Below are 21,329 nucleotides of genomic sequence, written 5' to 3' on the forward strand. Positions count from 1 at the left end.
TTTTCAAAATTCCTGTTATAACTTTCTATATAATATATCATCTTATGGGTGTAACATTTTATTTCTTTGATTACAACGGTGAGGCTGCATTTTACTGATTATGGTATTAATATATGTGAATTGAAAACAAACTCAGCAAAACAAAAATGTACAACAAAGTAAACTATCTTCTCATTTTAGTGGAAGTACTTTCAAATTTTGTTTGTATGCAGACACATACATGTGAATAAAAACATTTTCTAGAAATGACTTTATAATACACACTTTTAGCCTACATTTTTCACTTACTGTTAATATCTCATAGGCATCATTCCTATCTACTAGATCTATACCAGTATTTAATGGCTGTATAGTGTCCCACTCTGTGGTTGTACTACAATTTATTTAACAACCACCTACCTATGGATTTTGGACTATTCAGTTTTCACTAGCATAAATGTTACTGTAATAAATACCCTATACGTACTCTTTATAGACTTTGATTATTTAAAATAATACTCTTAGCTGTGGGGTCACACAGAGTCAAACACGACTGGAGCGACATAGCAGCAGCAGCAGCAGCAGTGCATTGCTGAGTCAAAAATTATCCTTTCTCCCAACCAAACTGCCCCCTTATTCATCCCAATTACATTCCCACTGAGAGTAAACGAGAATACCCGATTTCTCCTTTTTCACCAACGAGGATGGTTTAATCACTGCTAATAATAGGTAACATAATAATACCTCATTATTTTCATTTATATCCTGTTAATTTGTAATGAGGCTGAACATCTGTTCAAATGCTTCTTGGCAATTTATATTGCTCCTTGGAAAATCGCATTTCATTTCCTTTAACAATTTTCTATTGGGATAGTGATCTTTTCTTATTGATTTGTAAGAGCTCTCTAGTCCGTAATTTATTTGACAGCTCTCCTGTTAATGGGTAGTTGTTTTCTTCATTTTAGCATTAATATAGTAATGAATAATTTTGTAAGCTGATATTTATATATCACACATTATCTCTTTTGAATAGATTAAATTAGAATAGATTAAAATACTTTAACATACATTGTTAAAATGCTTTCCATAAAAGCCACACCAATTTACACTTCAGCTATCAGATTATGAGATCACCTACCTCATAGCAACCCATTTTATAGCCAATCATAGTAATAAAACAGGATGCAGAGAGATAAAGACATAAAGAGCATAGCATACAAGTCACAGAGGGAGAAGACAGTCAATCCTGCTGTGGAATTTCTAGAAGCCAGGGCAGAAGAGGATTGCATTGCCTTGGTAGAATCAACATGGAGAGGTATGTATGAAATCTTTATCTCTTGTAAAGATTTCCCCAAAACAAGCTCCTTCGTGGTTTCTTGAAAATGGGTGACTGCTGCTAATTTAAAACTAAAAGCCTAATTAACTCATTTAACTTCTTACTTTCCTATATTCCACTAAGTTCAATTACTTATTGTACAAAATTACCTGCTTCTCTTAGAAATGCTAAATCCCAGTGAAATCAAGGAAAAAGAACACTGCCGGCTATTTCCTGGTGATAATGTAAAAACAGTGACTCCTAAGACTAGGCTTGGGTGACAAGATGTAGTCGTAGCCCTGCATTTTGTCAATCAAAGGACAGAAGAGTGCTTCAGACAGCAGCTTAAGCCTTTGAAAACGTGCAAATTTTACTCATTCAGTAAGTAAACAAACAAAAATACTTTGCAAACCCAAGGTTTCAAACTCAAATCAATGCTATTTCAAAGAAACAAAAACTAAGCAATTTCTCGGTTCTAAGATCTTTTCCCACGAACTCCAATCACATACCCTATCATAAATTACAGCATGTGGAGGAAAGGCAGTAGCAGAAAGAACACAAGCAGGACGGTAATGTCTAGTGCAGAGAGTTGATAAGGAGTGCCTAATTAATGGTTCTGAAGTGCTTTCAAGGTATAAAATCCTATAATAATATTAAATAGTACCATCATCATCCAGTTAAGGCAATTAACAGCCTGTTTTTCTTCTTTCAAACATAGGTGATCACACAAAAACAACCCTAACAAACTAAAGCCAGTTACACATACATCTTTAGTTTTAAATGGAGAAGGCAATGGCACCCCACTCCAGTACTCTTGCCTGGAAAATCCCATGGACGGAGGAGACTGGTATTTATATAAAAGCAGTTATATGTATTAAAAGCTAGTTATATGTTTTTCCATATATGATTCAGCTGATTTGGGTTATTCTTCCCAACTGCTGCTAGTTATGGATCATATCATAATCACCATTTTCTAATCAATAGAATCAAGCTTGCCTTGTGATTAAAACTCTATTATAAAAATGCTGTTATATTTGTCATTTATTTTTAGCAAACAATTCAAGTCTAATTTTTCTAGGCCACACCAAGCAGCTTGTGGGTTCTTAGTTCCCTGACCAAGGATCATATCTGCACCCACTTCCCTTCCCTTCTACCAAGGAAGTCTCTCAAGTCTGATTATTAATGATACTGCTCTTTTGTGTCTCTTTCCATTTGGTTCTTAGTCTTTATTTATTCTCCCCTTATGAAATCTTACTCCCTCCTGGGATTTTTTTTATAATTTTGATGACTTCTAAATCATTTTATTAACTCAGGCCTCTTTTCCAAGCTACACGCATATGCTTCCTAATGCTAATTGGCCAATTTCACCAGAGGTCCCTTAGATAGCTCAGCCTCTCATACTCAAAGACCGGCTGGCAAGACTCCTCCACTCCCATTAAAACTGCTTGTTTTTTTTGGACTCTGTGGGAGAGGGAGGGGGGGATGATTTGGGAGAATGGCATTAAAACATGTATAATATCATATAAAAAACGAATCGCCAGTCCAAGTTCGATGCAGGATACAGGAAGCTTGGGGCTGGTGCACTGGCATGACCCAGAGGGATGGTATGGAGAAGGAAGTGGGAGGGGGGTTCAGGATGGGGAACACGTGTACACCGGTGGTGGATTCATGTTGATGTATGGCAAAACCAATACAATATTGTAAAGTTAAAAAAAGAGAGAGAGAGAAATTTAAAAAATAAAAAAATCAGTGACTAGCAAAAAAAAAAAAACCAAACTGCTTGTTTTTCCTCTTAGGTAACGATGTCACCAGCCTGAATCACTCATGCACTAAAGGTCAGCTGGCCTCTCTCTTTTCTCTCCTCCTTCCTTTTCCTTCCTCATTCATTTCTGCTGATCCAGGTTTTAGAATCTCTGTTTTATCTGTAACACTCTCTCCATATTTAGGACATTGGTTTAAGTACTCCCCAGTGTCTTGTAGAATCTACAGTTGCAATCCCCAGACACTTTTTATTCACACATGGACAAGTTTGCCAGCAGGTTGTTTCAGAAATGATAATATAATTACATTACTGTTCTTCTTAAAGTTTTTACTGACTTCCCATAGCCAATAGTACAAGGCTGTTTTTGGACAAAGGTATACTTGTCAAAGTAGGAGAATAGAAATATTTAAGATGGTGTTTGCTTGATTTATAATTTTAAAATATTTAACTTATGGTATGTGAACCTCTATTTGCACTCTTGTCTTATACTCAAAAATTAGAAAGGTGGACTTGACTCTGAGGTGTCCAACTACTCTGGTTTCTCCCCTTGTCTCTATAGATTTGCCTATTTCGAACATTTCATATAATAGAATATATATATTCAATATGTGGCCTTTTGTGTCTTCTCCTATTAGCATAATATTTCCAAGATTCATCCATATTTTAGCAGGTATCAGTATTTAATTCCTTTATATGACTTGATAGTATGGATATATCACATACTTTTTGTTAATTATGCATAATACTGCTAAGAACATTTGTGTACAAGTTTTTGTATGGACACACATTTACGATTCTCTTGGGTATATACTTGAGAGGAATTTCTGGATCATATGGGAACTCTATGTTTAGCATTTTGACAATTGTCAAATCTTATCTAAAATGGCTATACCATTTTACATTCCTACCAGCAATACATGAGAGTTCCCATTTCTCTACATCTTTGCCAGCATTTGTTATTGTTCATCTTTCTCATTATAGTCATTGTAATAGGGGAAAAGTGGTATTTCTCCTGCTTTTGATTTGCATTAGTTATTGCAAATTTTTTATTTGCAATAACTAATGATCTCAAACCCTTTTTCATGTGCTTACTGGCAATTTGTACATATTGTTAGAAGAAAATTACTCTGAATCCTCTACCCATTTTTTAAAAGAATTCTTTTTCTGGTTGAATACACCATTATATGGGATACAAGTCCCTTATTAAATTTATGATTTGCAAATATTTTCTTCCTTTGGGTGGGCTATCTTTCCACTTTCTTAAATGATGTCCTTTGAAAAGATTTAATGTTGATAAAGTCTTTATTTTTCCTTTTGTCACTCTTGCTTTTCGTGTTATATCCGAGAAAACTTTACCTCATCCAAAATCATGAAAATTTACTCCTATGTTTTCTTCCAAGAGTTTTATAGTTTTAGTTCTTATATTTAGCTCTGTGATTCATTTTAAATTAATATTTGCTTGAGTTGGGAGTTAGAGTTCCAAATTTATTCTTTTATATGTGGACATCCACCTTTCCCAGCACCATCTGTTAAAAAGATTATTCTTTCTCCCCATTGAATTGTCTTGGCACCACTGTAAAAAAATCAATTGGCCTTAAATGTAAGGGTTTATTTCTGAACTCTCAATTTAATTTCATTGATCTCTATATATATGCTGCTGCTGCTGCTAAGTCGCTTCAGTCGTGTCTGACTCTGTGCAACCCCATAGACGGAAGCCCACCAGGCTTCCCCGTCCCTGGGATTCTCCAAGCAAGAACACTAGAGTGGGTTGCCGTTTCCTTCTCCAATGCATGAAAGTGAAAAGTGAAAGTGAAATCGCTCAGTCCTGTCCGACTCTAGCAACCCCATGGACTGCATCCTACCAGGCTCCTCTATGCATGGGATTTTCTAGGCAAAAGTACTAGAGTGGGGTGCCATTGCCTTCTCCTCTCTATATATATAGGTTTATACTAATAACATACTTTTTTTTTTTCTTAGTACTGTTGCTTTGCAGTAACTTGAAATCAAGAACTGTCAGTTACAACTTTGGTCTAAAGATTGTTTTGACTTCCTTGGTAATTTTCATTTTTTTAAGATTTATTTATTAATTTTTGGTTGTGCTGGGTCTTCATTGCTGCATGCAAGCTTTCTCTATTTGTGGCTAGCAGGGGCTACTCTTTACTGTGATGCGCAGACAGGACACAAGCTGTAGGCATGTGGGCTTCTGTAGTTGCAGTGCAGGGGCTCAGTGATTGTGGTTCATAGGTTCTAGAGCAGTAGTTGAGGTGCATGGAGCTTACTTGCTCTGCATATGGGAATTTCCCAGACCAGGGATCAAACCAGATTGGCAGGCAGAGTCTCAACTATGAGACCACCAGGGAAGCCCCATGTAATTTCCATTTTACAAATCTTTCTATCAGCTTGTCATTTCTGAAAAAAACAGCAGCTTAGATTTTGATAACAATTGTGTTCTATTTCTAGATAAATATGGGGAGTATCGTCATCTTAAAAATATTAAGTCACTCAAGATATGTACATGGGATATCTTTCCATTTATTTTGGCCTTCTTTAATTTCATTAGCAATACTTAGTATTACAAGTATTACAAGTCCTACATTTCTGTTAAAATTCTTTCTAAACATTTTCTTTCTGATGCTATTATAAATTGAATTGCTATTTTAAATTTCATTTTTCAATTGCTCACTGCTATTGTATAGACACGCAATTGATTTTTGTATATTGTCCTGTACTCTGTAGCATTAATTTGTTTATTAATTCTATTTTAAATGGATTCTTTAGGATTTTATACACACAAAATATGTCATCAGCAAATAAACATAGTTTTCCTTCTTTATTCCAATCTGGGTGCCTTTGGATTTATTTTTCTTATCTAATTTCTCTGGATAGAACTACATACAATATTGAATAGAAATAATGATAGAAGAATTTTATCTTTTCTTGATTGTAGGGAGGAAGGTCTCTTACTATTAAGTATAATATTCAGTTCAGTCACTCAGTCATGTCCGACTCTTTGTGATCCCATGAACCACAGCACGCCAGGCCTCCCTGTCCATCACCAATTCCCAGAGTTCACCCAAACCCATGTCCATTGAGTCGGTGATGCCATCCAACCATCTCATCCTCTGTCATCCCCTTCCCCTCCTGCCCTCAATCTTTCCCAGCATCAGGGTCTTTTCAAATGAGTCAGCTCTTCCCATCAGGTGGCCAAAGTATTGGAATTTCAGCTTCAACATAAGTCCTTCCAATGGACACCCAGGACTGATTTCCTTTAGGATGGACTGGTTGGATCTCCTTGCAGTCCAAGGGACTCTCAAGAGTCTTCTCCAACACCACAGTTCAAAAGCATCAATTCTTCTGCGTTCAGTTTCTTTATAGTCCAACTCTCACATCCATACATGACCACTGGAGAAACAATAGCCTTGACTAGACGGACCTTTGTTGACAAAGTAATGTTTCTGCTTTTTAATACACTGTCTAGGTTGGTCATAACGTTACTTCCAAGGAGTAAGAGTCTTTTAATTTCACGGCTACAATCACCATCTACAGTGATTTTGGATCCCCCAAAAATAAAGTCAGCCACTGTTTCCACTGTTTCCCCATCTATTTCCCATGAAATGATGGGACTGGATGCCATGATTTAGTGTTCTGAATGTTGAGCTTTACACCAACTTTTTCAATCTCCTCTTTCACTTTCATCAAGAGGCTCTTTAGTTCTTCTTCACTTTCTGCCATAAGGGTGGTGTCATCTGCATATCTGAGGTTATTGATATTTCTCCCGGCTATCTTGATTCCAGCTTGTGCTTCTTTCAGCCCAGCATTTCTCATAATGTACTCTGTATATACGTTAAATAAGCAGGGTGACAATAAACAGCCTTGACATACTCCTTTTCCTATTTGGAACCAGTCTGTTGCTCCATGTCCAGTTCTAACTGTGGCTTCCTGACCTGCATACAGGTTTCTCAAGAGGCAGGTCAGGTGGTCTGGTATTCCCATCTCTTTCAGAATTTTCCACAGTTTCTTGTGATCCACACAGTCAAAGGCTTTGGTACAGTCCATAAAGCAGAAATAAATGTTTTTCTGGAACACTCTTGCTTTTTCCATGATCCAGAGGATGTTGGCAATTTGATCTCTGGTTCCTCTGCCTTTTCTAAAACCAGCTTGAACATCAGGAAGTTCACAGTTCACGTATTGCTGAAGCCTGGCTTGAAGAATTTTAAGAATCACTTTACTAGCGTGTAAGATGAGTGCAATTGTGTGGTAGTTTGAGCATTCTTTGGTATTGCCTTTCTTTGGGATATAATATTAGCTGTAAGATTTTTGTAGGTGCCCTTTATCAGGTTGAGACAGTTCTATTTCTAGTTTGTTGAGACTTTTACCATTAAAAAGTGTTGGCTATTGTCATGTGCTTTTTATACATCTATTGAAATAATCATATGTTTTTTCCCTTTATTTCATTAATATGTTGTTGTGTTACATTGATTTTTTTCATATGCATAACCAGTCTTTCATTCCTGGAATAAATCTTACTTAGTCATGTAGTATGATCCTTTTTATATGTTGCTTAATTTGGTTTGCTAGTATTTTGTTGGCAATTATAGTGTCCACATTAATAAGACATATCAGGCTATAGTTCCTGTTTCTTACTTCCCTAGTAACAGGGCAATAATACCCTCTTCATAGACTGAGCTGGAAAGTGTTTCTGTTTTATTTTTTGGAAGCATTTGTGAAAAATTAGTGTTAATTCTTCTTTTTGCTAGAATACAACAGGTAGCTACCTGGCCTGGGCTCTTCTTTGTGGTAAGTCTGTTGATAACTAATTCAATATTTTTATTGTTAAAAGTCTGTTCAAGTTTTGTTGAGTCAGTTCCAGTATTTTGTGTCTAGGAATTTTTCTATTTTATCTAGATTATCTAATATATTAGTCTAGTTGAATTAATATCTAGTTTATTTCAACATTGTACAAAAACTTCACTTCTATAGAGCTAGTCTCCTTTGTCCTCTTATTGTAATACACATTACATCTTTATATATTATAAGCTCATCAATATAGTTTTATGCTTATAGCTTGCACATGTCTTTTAAATCAAGCAGGAGGAAAAGAAAGGAAGTATAAACAAAAAATACGCATAAACTGCCTTTTATATTTTAGCAGTGCTCTTTATTTTTTGGTGCAAATTCAAGTTACTGTCTAGTTCCTTTTATTTCAGTCTAAAGGACTTCCTTTAGTAATTTAAGGAAGGAAAGGTCTGTCAGTGATAGATTCTCTCAGATTTTTAACCTGGTAATATCTTGTGTGTGTGTCACTTGTGTCTGACTCTGACCCCATGGACTGTAGCCCACCAGGTTCCTCTGTCCAGAGGATTCCTCAGGCAAGAGTACTGGAGTGGGTTGCCATTTCCTTCTCCAGGTGATGTCTTAATTTATCCTTAGTTTTGAAGAACAGTTTTGCTGGATATAGAATTCTAAGTTGACAGTCATTTTCTTTCAGTACTTTACGTTATTCCACTGCTTTTTGGCCTCCATGGTTTCTGATGAGAAACTACCTATTAATATAAATGAGACTCCCTTATACATAACATGATGATTTTCTCTTGCTGCTTTCAAGATTCTGATATTTTACAATTTGACTATAATTTGTTTCAAAGTGAACCTCTTTGAATCTATTCTACTTGAAATTCATTGAGATTCTTGAATATATAGATTCCCATGTTCCATCAAATATGGAAAGTCTTCAGCCATTTTTTCTTCAAATAGTCTTTCTGTCCCTTTCTGCTTCTCCTTTCTTTCTCAGATTCTCATTATGTGTATATTGGTATACTTGATACTGTCTCATCAAAGTTCTGCTAATTTTTCTTCTTTTTCTACTTTCTCTTTTCAGATTGAATAATCTCATTTGTTCAGTTCAGTCACTCAGTCATGTCTGACTCTTTGAGACCCCATGGACTGCAGCATGCCAGGCCTCCCTGTCCATCACCAACTCCCTATCCATCACCAACATGAGTTTACCCAAACTCATGTCCATTGAGTCGGTGATGCCATCCAATCATCTCATCCTCTGTCATCCCCTTCTTCTGTCCTCAATCGTTCCCAGCATCAGAGTCTTTTCCAATGAGTCAGCTCTTCGCATCAGGTGGCCAAAGTAGTGGAGTTTCAGCTTCAACATCAGTCCTTCCAAAGAATACCCAGGACTGACCTCCTTTAGGATGGACTGGTTGGATCACCTTGCAGTCCAAGGGACTCTCAAGAGTCTTCTCCAACACCACAGTTCAAAAGCATCAATTCTTCGGTGCTCAGCTTTCTTTATAGTCCAACTTTCACATCCATACATGACTACTGGAAAAACCATAGACTTGACCTTTGTTGACAAAGTAATGTCTCTGCATTTTAATATGCTCTCTAGGTTGGTCATAACTTTTCTTCCAAGGAGCAAGCATCTTTTAATTTCATGGCTGCAATCACCATCTGCAGTTATTTTGGAGCCCCCAGAAATAAAGTCAGCCACTGTTTCCACTGTTTCCCCATCTATTTGCCATAAAGTGTTGGGACTGGATGCCGTGATCTTAGTTTTCTGAATGTTGAACTTTAAGCCAACTTTTTCACTCTCTTTCACTTTCATCAAGAGGCTCTTTAGTTCTTCACTTTCTGCCATAAGGATGGTGTCATCTGCATATCTGAGGTTATTGATATTTCTCCCGGCAGTCTTGATTCCAGCTTGTGCTTCCTCCAGCCCAGCGTTTGTCGTTATGTACTCTGCATTTGACCTCTCTTCAAATTTTCTGATTCTTTCTTCTGTCTACTTAAACCTGCTGTTGAACCCAATAGTGATTTTTTTTAGTTATTATACTTTTCAGCTCTCAAATTTATATTTGGCTGTGTTTTACAAATTTTATCCCTTTATTGATATTCTCTGGTGATATATTGTTCTCATTATTTTCCTTTATTCCTTTAGACATGATTTCTTTTAGTTCTGTGAACATTTTTGGGAAAAGGCAATGGCACCCTACTCCAGTACTGTTGCCCAGAAAATCCCATGGATGGAGGAGCCTGGTAGGCTGCAGTCCATGGGGTCGCTAAGAGTCAGACACGACTGAGTGACTTCACTTTCACTCTCCACTTTCATGCATTGGAGAAGGAAATGGCAATGCACTCCAGTGTTCTTGCCTGGAGAATCCCATGGACGGACAAGCCTACTAGGCTGCAGTCCATGAGGTCGCACAGAGTCGGACACAACTGAAGCGACTTAGCAGCAGTGAATATTTTTATGGTCACTGATTTAAAGTCTTGCTCTAGTAAATCCAATATCTGGGCTTCCTCAAAGATTATTTCTATTGACTGCCTTTTCTTCCTTGTGAATAGAACACACTTTCCAGTTTCTTTGCATGTCTCATTACTTTTTTTGAAAACTGGACATTTAAAATAATATAAAACATTAATTCTTGAAATCATATCACTCCCCCAACTATGGTTTGTTGTTTCAGTTTTTTGTTGCTGTAATTATTCTTCCTATTTGTTTAGTGACTTTCCTAACCATAGAGTCTGCATTCTTTGTCATGTGTGGTTAGCTTAGTGGCCAGCTAATGGCTGAAAACTTCTTTTAAAATAATAATAATAATGCCCTCAGCCAGTAAGTTCCAGGCTTTGCTGAGGGGATTTCTGTGTATAGAGGGCACACCTTCAATTTGCCAGCTGTTTACAATTCTTAATTTTCACTCCCTGCTTGTGCAGAGGCTCAATGTCAGTAATAGGTGAGCAACTGGGGCTTTCTCAGGTCTTTCCTGAGAAAATGCATACCTCTATGCATGTGCATGCCTTTTACATATCCAGGAATATGTGAGCTTTTGAAAGTTCCAATAGAAATCTCATTCCACAACACTGAAAAAGACCTAAAATTGTTAATTCTATGGGGCTGGAAGTTTGTACAATTACAAGAGAAATAACCCACCTTCTAGGATTTTTGTCCTAAGTGCAACTTTTTGTATCTTGATCACTACTTATTTAGTTCTCTCCTACCTACTTTTATATCATCATCTATAGACCCACAGATTCATTGCTGATAGTCAGCATGAATATGATAACCAGAAACCTGTACTGATATTTCAGTCCTGATGACTGTATTTACCTTGCTAAGGCACAAAGTAGATAATGCAGTAAATTAACCATTTACTAGGATGGAAACAAAACTAGGGAGTCTTAAGTGAAGAGAGAGCAACCACAAAGATAAATTATATAGAGTGTTATAACTAGAGGTGAAGGGTATAAACTTAGGTTTCAAAAGTCATGGGATAAAATCTGACTGTACCACTCGCCCCTGGGTCAGGAAGATCCCCTGGAGAAGGAAATGGCAACCCACTCCAGTACTCTTGCCTGGAAAATCCCATGGACAGAGGAGCCTAGTAGGCTACAGTCCATAGGGTAGCAGAGAGTTGGACACGACTGAGTGACTTGTCAAAATGTACCACTCGCCAGCTCTGTGACTTGAGAAGATACTCTTCTACTCAAAACCTCTGCTTTCTTTGTAAGTGGAAATAATGTCACTTCATCAAGATATTTTGCAGATTAAATGAGCTAATTATACATAACACTTAATGTACTGTGTTACTCAGCAAATGATATTATTAAATATCCTCATTGAATATCCTCAAAAAATGATAATAGGTAGTAACTAGAATAATCCAAGTCCTAAGAAGATTAACTACAGCTACATAAATATATTTCAGCTTTAAAAAACAAGGTATGTTTCAAAAATGAGACTGTCACCTATAGGTAATCTTGCATCTCCCACAGACACATTTCCCACGCTATCCTCCTATATAAATCATGGACTTCTGGGGAGCATGCCATTCACATGCATTCTTACTATCAACATTCACTGGGCACATATCAGGCATTAATTAATGGTGAAGGGTGATGAATGAGCAGATGGGTCCCTACCATCATAGAGATGAAATTCCAACAGGGGATGAAGGCAGGTTCTGGTGATTCTATTACAGCATTAAAGACTAAAAAACCTAATATGACATTTCCTTGATGCTCTCACAGCTCAAATTCTGCAGTGATCCAGATTTTACCTCCCATTCAGTGGGATTTGAAAATCAGAGTGAAGATCATGTGGTAGATGCGATATTTCTGCTGTTCCTGCCAGAGGTTTGGGGTATTCTGAAATCTGTTTAGAAAAGATCCCGTAGATTTATGTGTTTTCAAGAAACAGAGTTGCTTATTTTGGTGGAAGAGGTAATGTGATCCTGAAGCTGGCAATGGTGGCATCAGCTTCCTGAATCCTAGCTTTGTATTGTGACAGAGATGTAATGGTAAATTTTGTTCTGTTGTTCTGAGCATTATCTCAGAAGCTCTGTTGGCTCCCCAGCACCTGCAAGATTTCACATGCCATCTAAAACAAATATGAAATCCATTTCTGCTTGAACCAGCTGAAATGGGTCATTACTGAATCCAGACCAATGGAGGGAAACAAATAATAGGAACATAAACAACACAAGCATTGATTGTAATATACAAGATAAAGACAGAGTGATGTAAGGTGAGGAAAGATTTTTCAGACAGAGTGGTCAAAAGGTCTTCTTGATGAAATGAACCAAAGCAGACCCCTCATACAAAGAAAAAGCTAAGGCAAGATTTAGACAGTTCCAGGACCAGCAAATAGTCATGACACAGGCCCAAATGTGGAAAAGAGTTTATTGCATCCAGTCTTCAGAAAGAAGAGTAGTATGATTACAGATGTGGGGCAAATGTCACAAGACAAAACTCAAAAATTTAGCAGGGATTACAGCTTCTCAAAGTGTGGTCCCAGGACTGGTACTGGTCTGCAAACTGTTTGCTTAGGATACATGATAGGGAATTCTCTAATGGTCCAGTGGTTAGGACTCCAAGCTTTTGCTGCTGAGGGCCCAGGTTTCATTCCTGATTGGGAAACTAAGATACCACAAGCCACTTGGCCAAATAAATAAATTAATTAAAATAAAGGATCCATGATAAGTACAAAATTTAAGAGTAAATGTTTAGAAATATTGTAGCAATCTGGTATTGCCACAACATTGAAGCAACATTTTGCCACACTTAATAAAATTATTTCCAGTCCAAAACAGACTGGAAATTAAAAACAAAACTGATCTATGAGATAGTTTAAGAAGCATTGTCCTCCATTTCCAATCTCTCAAACTTTTTCTGTAAAGAGCCAGGCACTAACTGTTTTAGGCTTTGTGGGGTCATAGGGTCTCTGTTGCAACTATTCAATTCTGTTATGATAGCACAAAAGCAGTTGTGGACCATATATCAGCAAAGGGGTTTGGTTGGGTCTAATAAAAATTCATCTGTAAAAAAAAGTCATGGTGATCAGATTTAGCCTGTGATGCCTAGGTCTGTCAGCCCTATTCTAGGCCACAGGAAGAAGACTGGGCTTGACTCTAAAATCAACAAAACCCATTTAATGAAGGATTCCCTCACCCTTGCCCCTTTCTCATCACTGTCTACATGTATGTGTGTAAAGTCTTTACATCATTGACTCTAAATAAGAAAGGACTTTGAAGCTCCTCTCACTTCAATTCACTGTTCTTCTCATAGCAACCATGACAGATGGAGCCTCTGCTTACAGAACTGGTGTCTACAGGCAGGATCCATTTGACTCTTACCTGCATCCCCAAGAAATGATGATGACACCATTGACCTTGCATTAGCCTGGTGAGCAACCGACAGACCCAAGAGGCCACTGCCTTCCATTTTCCAAGGCCTCACAGTAAGTTTCCATTTCATCTGAGTTCTGAAATCACCTCCAGGGCCCAAGATTTTGAGGTATACCATGCCATTTTTCTTTTGTACATAGTTACATTTCTGTGCACAGGTACTCTTGTGAGCACTGTCCATCACTGGCTCATTTTTTGTGTCTGAAATGGTTGTATGGGACAAGCAGCGACCACATGTGTAGCCATGTTTACCCCTGGACTCCAACACTGTCATGAGCAGAAAGGCCTTCTGCATTTGCATGCCTCCATTCACACAGCACCCACTTCATAAACCCAACCCAACACCCATACAGTAGGTCACCTTATATTCTCCACACACAGAACATAGACCACTGTGTGTGAGAACATGCACTCCAACAGCAGGTCTCTCACATGGAGGGCAGAGCTGAAGCAGCCCTTTCTGAAATCTCTTTTATTTAAGATTTCTTTCATTGACCCATAACAAATTTAATAGCTAAAACTTTGCTCTTGCAAGTTTCCTTAAAATATTCCTTCTGAGCCTACCACCGTTTATCTTGGCAGCAGGTAGCTTGAAGAGTTTTGGAAAGTCTCAGCTTGGCATAGCCTCAGAGCTACTGGCACATTAAAGATTAATAAAGAGCATTGAACTGAGTTCAGGACACTGCAACGTGATCCTTCACCATGAAATGTGCAAGATTCTTTGTTTGCAATGAACAAAACCAAAGCCAAAAAGGGCCAACTGACAAGCTAGGATCGGAAACAATCGGGAACTTTGTGTGTCTTTCATTGGTCAGTTGATAGATAGCAATCAATACCCCTGCTCAGCCCTACTCTTCCTAAACATTCTCAGGAATTTAAGATGGGCCTGGGAGTCCAACCCCCAGAGCCGGGTATTTACTGAGCTTGCAGAACCATAGAGATAGTGCAACCGCAGCTGCCCTCTTCCAGCATAAGAGTGATTCAGAACAAATTCCCAAGTTATCAGCTTCTCCAAGGAAAGTTGAGATAAAGCAAGGCATTTCCAAACATTTGGGATTTGCTTGAGTAAGACAGAACACTTGTGTCTGATTGAATATTAACCCAGAAGGAAAAATACACTTTCTGCATGCATAGGCAAGGGGCTGGTGGCAGAATGCACAAGACATTGATGATGAAAATCGAAACAAGCACGTACAGCATACCTATTGGTTCAAAGGAGGAATGTGTTTGTAACCAACCTCAGGACATTTGGACACAGGCAGCAAATACTGGGATAGATCAACAGAAAATGTATCCTGAATTCTGGAAAAGCACTGGTGGACTCCATGTGTGTGCTGGGTGATGTCCTGTGTCTATTTACACCTTGCAATCCCCTCAAGCCCTCCAGAAAAATCACAGGCAAACCTTATGCTCTGCAATTCAGAGGTCTGAAGCAGAGCACTTACTTAGCATGTCGGAAGCTCTCACCTCCACACCAACAGAAACATTAAAGAAAAAAGAGAGAGAAAAGAAAATTCTGACCTTACCGAAAAGGCATAGCAGGGACGGTGAATATGTTCACTTTAGCCCACTCAGCGCTTTCTCTTGCATTCGGTCAGTGTTCTAAGGCTATTGAGGCGAGTTCCTGGGGTTTTCGGATCTTCCTTCAAGAGTTTTAATCACTGGCTTCCCCAGGCCGGGTTTAACAAACACCGCTGTGTTCTGTCAATATTTGTATGCAGCACCGCATTGGGCAACCAGCCAACACAGAGTTTCAAGAGGCAAGGGGAGAAAACTGACACCCTAACAAACATGCTTCCCTCTTTTGTGTCTTTTAAGGTGGTGCTCAAAGTGTCATCTTTGATGATGACAGCAACTAAAAATACCCTCTTTGGGGGACTTTCTCCATTGCCCCCAAACCCCTGGCTAGGCTGCCCGAACTGGGTTCCACAAAGTTTGTTTTCTGTCTCTCTGCCCTGAAGTTCTCCACACAATCACCCGGCTTTCCTCTCCACCAGCTGCACTTTAAATGTATTTTAATTGGCTGGAATGTCGAAAGAATCCATTTGGCAGTCGTTTACATGTGAAGCACGCCCAGGGCAGCTGAAAGAGGCCCCAGAAGCAGCCGATTACTTCATCAAAAGCTGCAGTTTGAATACCATTGACTCCTACATAACTACAGTGAACTCAATTCGACAGGCAAGTAGGAGTAATTAATAATTTGCTGAGAAAAATTCTTCATTCATCTAAAAGCCAAAAATGCAAAGAAAAAAATAAATCCCTGCAGACACAACCATTCTTATGAAAGACTTGATTGATAGTCCTCAGTTCTACTCTCCACAAACATTGACTTTGTATAGCATTACAGGAGGGGGCATGGTGCATAATTTGGTTTGCCTGAGAAGTTAATTTAAGTAATTTTCCTTTTGAATGATCCCCTGAGATACGTCATTCTGTTACCTCTTTACACATTAGCCATATGCTGCAGTAAATATTGCCAATACTTGTGGCATTTCTTCATTTCTCTTATTCTTTTCTTGGTTGGTTGCAATAACTAGTTTGTGAACTCCGTGAAAGCAGGTCACAAATAAATTCACTCTGTGTCAAAGTGGATAATCATCACCACCTAGAATCTACTTACTGAAGTAAAGGTTAAAGCACTCTGGAAAAAAAAAAAAATGTCAGTTTCAACAGATTCTAACATCAAGGAAGAAGGTAGAATATACAGATAATATAAACATAAGTTCCTCAAAAACAACAAATACATGGAATAATTTTCAAGTAGTTCTTTACCAATATTTTGCTCAAAGACTTTTCAATACCCTACGTAAACTATGTTGGCAGATTTAGAATCTCTGAGGAGTATTTTTTGAAGAAGCATCCCTAGTAATTCTGATTTTCACCCTTCATTAAGAACCCCTGGTTTAGAGGCAGCATATGTAGGAACATCTTGGCAACCTGAGGATGCCTCTCAATGGAAAATGTGAACCAGAAAACATTGTCAAATTTGTTCTGATGCCTTTTCCTCACTTCAGCAAAATTGTCTGTGGTTCCTAACAAGACAGTACAAGACAGAGAATGGTATGCACAAGCTCGCTTGAGTGGATTTGTCCAACAGCTCAGAGATGAAAACCAGCACCCTACTTGAACAGGCTCCTTTACAGGAACAGAAGACTGGGAGACAGGATGAGTGTCAGCTCCACAGACATCCAGCCTGTACAGTCACACAGAATCTCATGCTCAGAAGAAATCTGTACTTGGACTAATCCTGTGCCAGCACCATCTTTAAGTTCTTCACTTTTGAACTGGTGGTGGTGGCTTAATCTCTAAGTCACTTCTGACACTTGTGACTGTTGCTTGCAAGGCTCCTCTTGTCCATGGGATTTCCCAGGCAAAAATACGAAGTGGGTTGCCATTTCCTTCTCCAGGGTATCTTCCCAAGCCCAGGATCAAATCCGGGTCTCCTGCATTGCAGGTAGATTCTTTACTGACTGAGCTATCTAGGAGCCCCGTATTTTCATCTTGCATTGGGCTCAGGAAATTATGTAGCTGGTCCTGAGAAAGATAGCATAAATCTGATTAACACATAGTCAAAGCTGAAAAGTGCTGGGACTATCATATTGAGGGTGTAGATATCACCTTACTTTTGTCTTGCCCAATGTTCTAACACGTTTTGAAGCAAATGCAAGGATTAAGGAGGGTGACCTAGGAAGAAGAATCTCTCCAGTAAACACAAGGGCAGAAAGAGTGATCTGGGGTGGGTGTGGGGGTGGGTTCTAACTGGTTCACCCTGAACTAATGGTTCACTGTTTGTAACACTTCATCTTATTGGTTCAGAAAGATTTTGCTTCCAGTGTAGTCAAACCCCTCTCCCCCACTGTCATTCTGTGGACAGAAAGCTCCACGTGTAGCTGTCATCTGTTTTTAAATCCTCCTGAGCCTTGATTCATGGTCTGACAAAGTCAAATTCAGTGCCAAACCCTCAAAAGCACTGCCAACCCACTGCCATGGGGCCAAATAGCTCACAAGTTACTAGAGATGTGAAATGAGTACCGATGGGTCACCTTCTGCTCTCAGAAGTGTTCTCCAAAACCAACCCTTACACCTGGATTTTGACCTGCTCTAGCCTTAGTAAAAACCATACATAAAATAATTTTTCTTCTAGAAGAGAAGTTGGTCTCAGATGTCAAATACTTAATAGTGCTGGTATCTTATATCTGTTAGCTGTACTGCTAATGTGCTCTGACAGTGGTACTTAACAAATAAAACAGATTAGTGTCGGGGAAATAGAATAGAACTTAGAGAACAACTTGTCCAACCTATTATTTTTTTAAAGAGGATTTACTGAGGAAAGAAACAATTAATGACTTCACAGAAAGTTCACAAAATAATGTGTCTAAGTCACATACTTCCTTTTTCTATGCCTGTTCCTATATCAGACTGCCCAAATGGTTCCCCATTCTGACTTGCCTACTGACTCCTAGAATTTTCCTAGATCTAGTCTGCTTTTGTGCCTCCAGATTTATTTCAAGTGCTCAAATTCTGACTCCTTGCCTTCCTCTTATGAATCACTTTCATGCAATGACCATGTTGCATCTCTAAGGAAATCCGATCTCACACAAGACATATGGCATAGTCATCATAGAAAAAGGCCACCTAGGAATTTTTAGATCTCATGACATAAATTCCTCTCTGCCATTTATAGAGCTTATTATGTATCCTGGTAATCTTACTACTAGAGGCAAGTTTGAGAAGCTCAGTGTCCAAGGAGTAGCAAAACAATTCTGTTTTAAGTCACTTCCAGATCTCGTCAGCAAATGCTGATCTTCTTTATCCATACTCAGAGGTATAGCTTCAGGGTCAGAGATTCCTTAAACCAGTAGTTTCCAACTTTTTTGGCACTAGGAACCAGTTTGGTAGAAAGAAATTTTTCCATGTACTGGGGTTGGAGGGTGGGGGGAGTGGTTTCCAGATGATTCAAATGCATTACATTTATTGTGCACTTTATTTCATTATTATTATTACATCAGCTCCACCTTAGATCATCAGGCATTAGATCCCAGAGGTTGGGGACCTTTGCATTGGACTGTAGCTGATCTTTATGAAACCACATAGAGGCATATATTGAAACATGGACACAAAGCTAGAAACTGTTTTGGGAATGTCAAACAATTAATTATTAGAATGATCTGGTAGATTGTGGTGTTTGTGTGAAAGTCACTCAGTCGTGTCCAACTCTTTGCGACCCCATGGACTGTATAGTCCATGGAATTCTCCAAGCCAGAATACTGGAGTCGGTAGCTGTTCCCTTCTCCAGGGGATCTTCCCAATGCAGGGGTTGAACCCAGGTCTCCTGCATTGCAGGCAGATTCTTTATCAGCTGAGCCAGGCAGACTGTGGAGGTCATAGCAAAGTCAAGGGTCAGAGGCAGGAAGGCAAAGTGAAAGGTTCTGTGCAGGAACAGGAAGGTCTTGGTGCTATTGAGAAGCAAACTGAAGTGTGATACTGACCATGTAGGTACTGACCCTGACTGGGCCTCAATTTCTTCACATGTCCATGGGTAGCATGACACAGCTATACTAACTACACTCACCACTCAAATCAATGTTAGAACGTGTGTGCTTTTCCCATTCCTCAATTATATAGGCGCTGGAGCCACTGAAACTTAGAAAGTACTCAGGGCCCACATGGAAAACCTAGGTCAGATGTGGCAGTGGGTCAGAATCCAAGAACATAGACGGAGCAACTAGGTCCCTATTTCTGGCAAACCGGAACACTCACACAGGTAGATGGCCAAATTGTTGAGAAAACAATCAAAGCTCTGTTTTCTTGGTTCATAAAGAAATAAAGGGGCAAACCAAGGCAAACAGTAAATGGATTAAGATACTGGTGTTGAAAAGATGCTCAAAAGGGGCTTCCACATGCAAAGCAGGAGCTTAGTCTGAAACATGGCCAGCCTATGACTGGGAGATGTTAGTCACCAGGGAGTAAAACTCCAAGAGGAAACAGAAAAACATTCAGTTTGTTAAATTCAAACATATCATTATTGATTGAGCCCAGGCTGAGTGCAGAGTTCTCTTCAGGATCACAGGGCTGGGGGGAAACAGCCCTGGTGTAGGGTGGGGCTTTTTGTTGGTGTTGTTCAGTCACTAAATCATGTCTGGCTCTTTTCAACCCCATGGACTGCAGCTCGCCAGGCTCCTCTGTCCTCCACTATCTACTGGAGTTTGTACAAATTTATGTCCATTGAGTCAGTGATGCTATCTAACCATCTCATCTTCTGCTACCCCTTCTCCTATTGTCTTCAGTCATTCCCAGGGTCAGGGTCTTTTCCAATGAGTTGCCTCTTCACATCAGGTGGCCAAAGTGTTGGAACTTCAGCTTCAGCAAGAATATTCAGAGAGGATTTCCTTTAGGACTGACTGGTTTGATCTCCTTGCAGCACAAGGGTCTCTCAAGAGTCTTTTCCAGCTTCACAATTTTTAAAGCATCAATTCTTTGGCACTCAGCCTTCTTTATGATCCAATTCACACATCCATACATGACTACTAGAAAAATCATGGACTTCCCAGATGGCTCAGTGGTAAAGAATCTGCTTGCCAATGCAGGAGATGCAAGAGATGCGGGTTTGATCTCTGGGTTTGGGAAGATCTCCTGTAGGAGGAAATGGCAATCTATTCCAGTGTTCTTGCTGGGAAAATCCCATGGAGAGAGAAGCTTGGCAGGCTACAGTCCATAGCATTGCAAAGAATCGGATGCAAGTGAACAGCTGGACACACATGCACTGGAAAAACCATAGCTTGGACTATACATACCTTTGGCAGCAAAGTGATGTCTCTGCTTTTCAATACATTATTTAGGTTTGTCATAGCTTTCCTTCTATGGAGTAAGGGTCTTTCAATTTCATGGCCGCAGTCACCATCCAAAGTGATTTTGGACCATCCACCATCCATAGCCCAAGAAAATAAAATCTGTCATGGCCTCCACTTTTTCCCCTTCTATTTGCCATAAAGTAATGGGACCAGATGCCATGATCTTAGTTTTTTGAATGTTGAGTTTCAAGCCAGCTTTTTCACTTTTTTCTTTCAACCTCATCAATGAGCTCTTTAGTTCCTCTTCACTTCCTGCCATTAGAGTGGTATCATCTGCATATCTGAGGTTGCTGATACTTGTCCCAGCAATCCTGATTCCTGCTTGTGATTCATCCAGCCTGGCATTTTGAGGGATGGTGCTAGGGTTGCCATAATGACATACCACAAACTGGGGAGCTTAAACAACAGTAATTTATTTTCATACATTTCTGGAGGCTGGAAATCTAAGATTCAGGTGGTAGGGTTGGTTTCTTCAGAGACCCCTTCTCTTTGGCTTGCAGATGGCTGGCTTCTCCCTGTGCCTGCATATGGTCTTTCCTTTGTATGTGAAAGTGAAGTTGCTCACTCATGTCTGACTCTTTGCGACCCCGTGGACTATAGCCCACCAGGCTCCTCCATCCATGGAATTTTCCAGGCAAGGGTGCTGGAGTGGGTTGCCATTTCCTTCTTCCTTTCCTTTGTTTGTATCTATGCCCTAATCCTATCTTCTAAGGACACAATTCATATTG

General features: G+C 39.2%; 1 protein-coding gene across 1 annotated transcript in view; it reads right to left on the reverse strand.

The window, feature by feature from the left end:
* The window catches only part of NCKAP5 (NCK associated protein 5), a 1,217,724-nt gene extending 1,201,961 nt beyond the window's left edge, over positions 1-15,763 (reverse strand). Inside the window, exon 1 of the mRNA XM_086350084.1 lies at positions 15,277-15,763. The gene's annotated coding sequence lies outside the window, so the exon portion shown is untranslated. The remainder of the gene's footprint in view (positions 1-15,276) is intronic.
* Between the last annotated feature and the right edge of the window lie 5,566 nt (positions 15,764-21,329).

The sequence above is a fragment of the Bos grunniens genome, chromosome 2, assembly GCF_055505025.1.
Source record: "Bos grunniens cultivar Pamir isolate PY7600 chromosome 2, Bosgru_T2T1.0, whole genome shotgun sequence".
In the NCBI taxonomy this organism is placed as follows: Eukaryota; Metazoa; Chordata; class Mammalia; order Artiodactyla; family Bovidae; genus Bos; species Bos grunniens.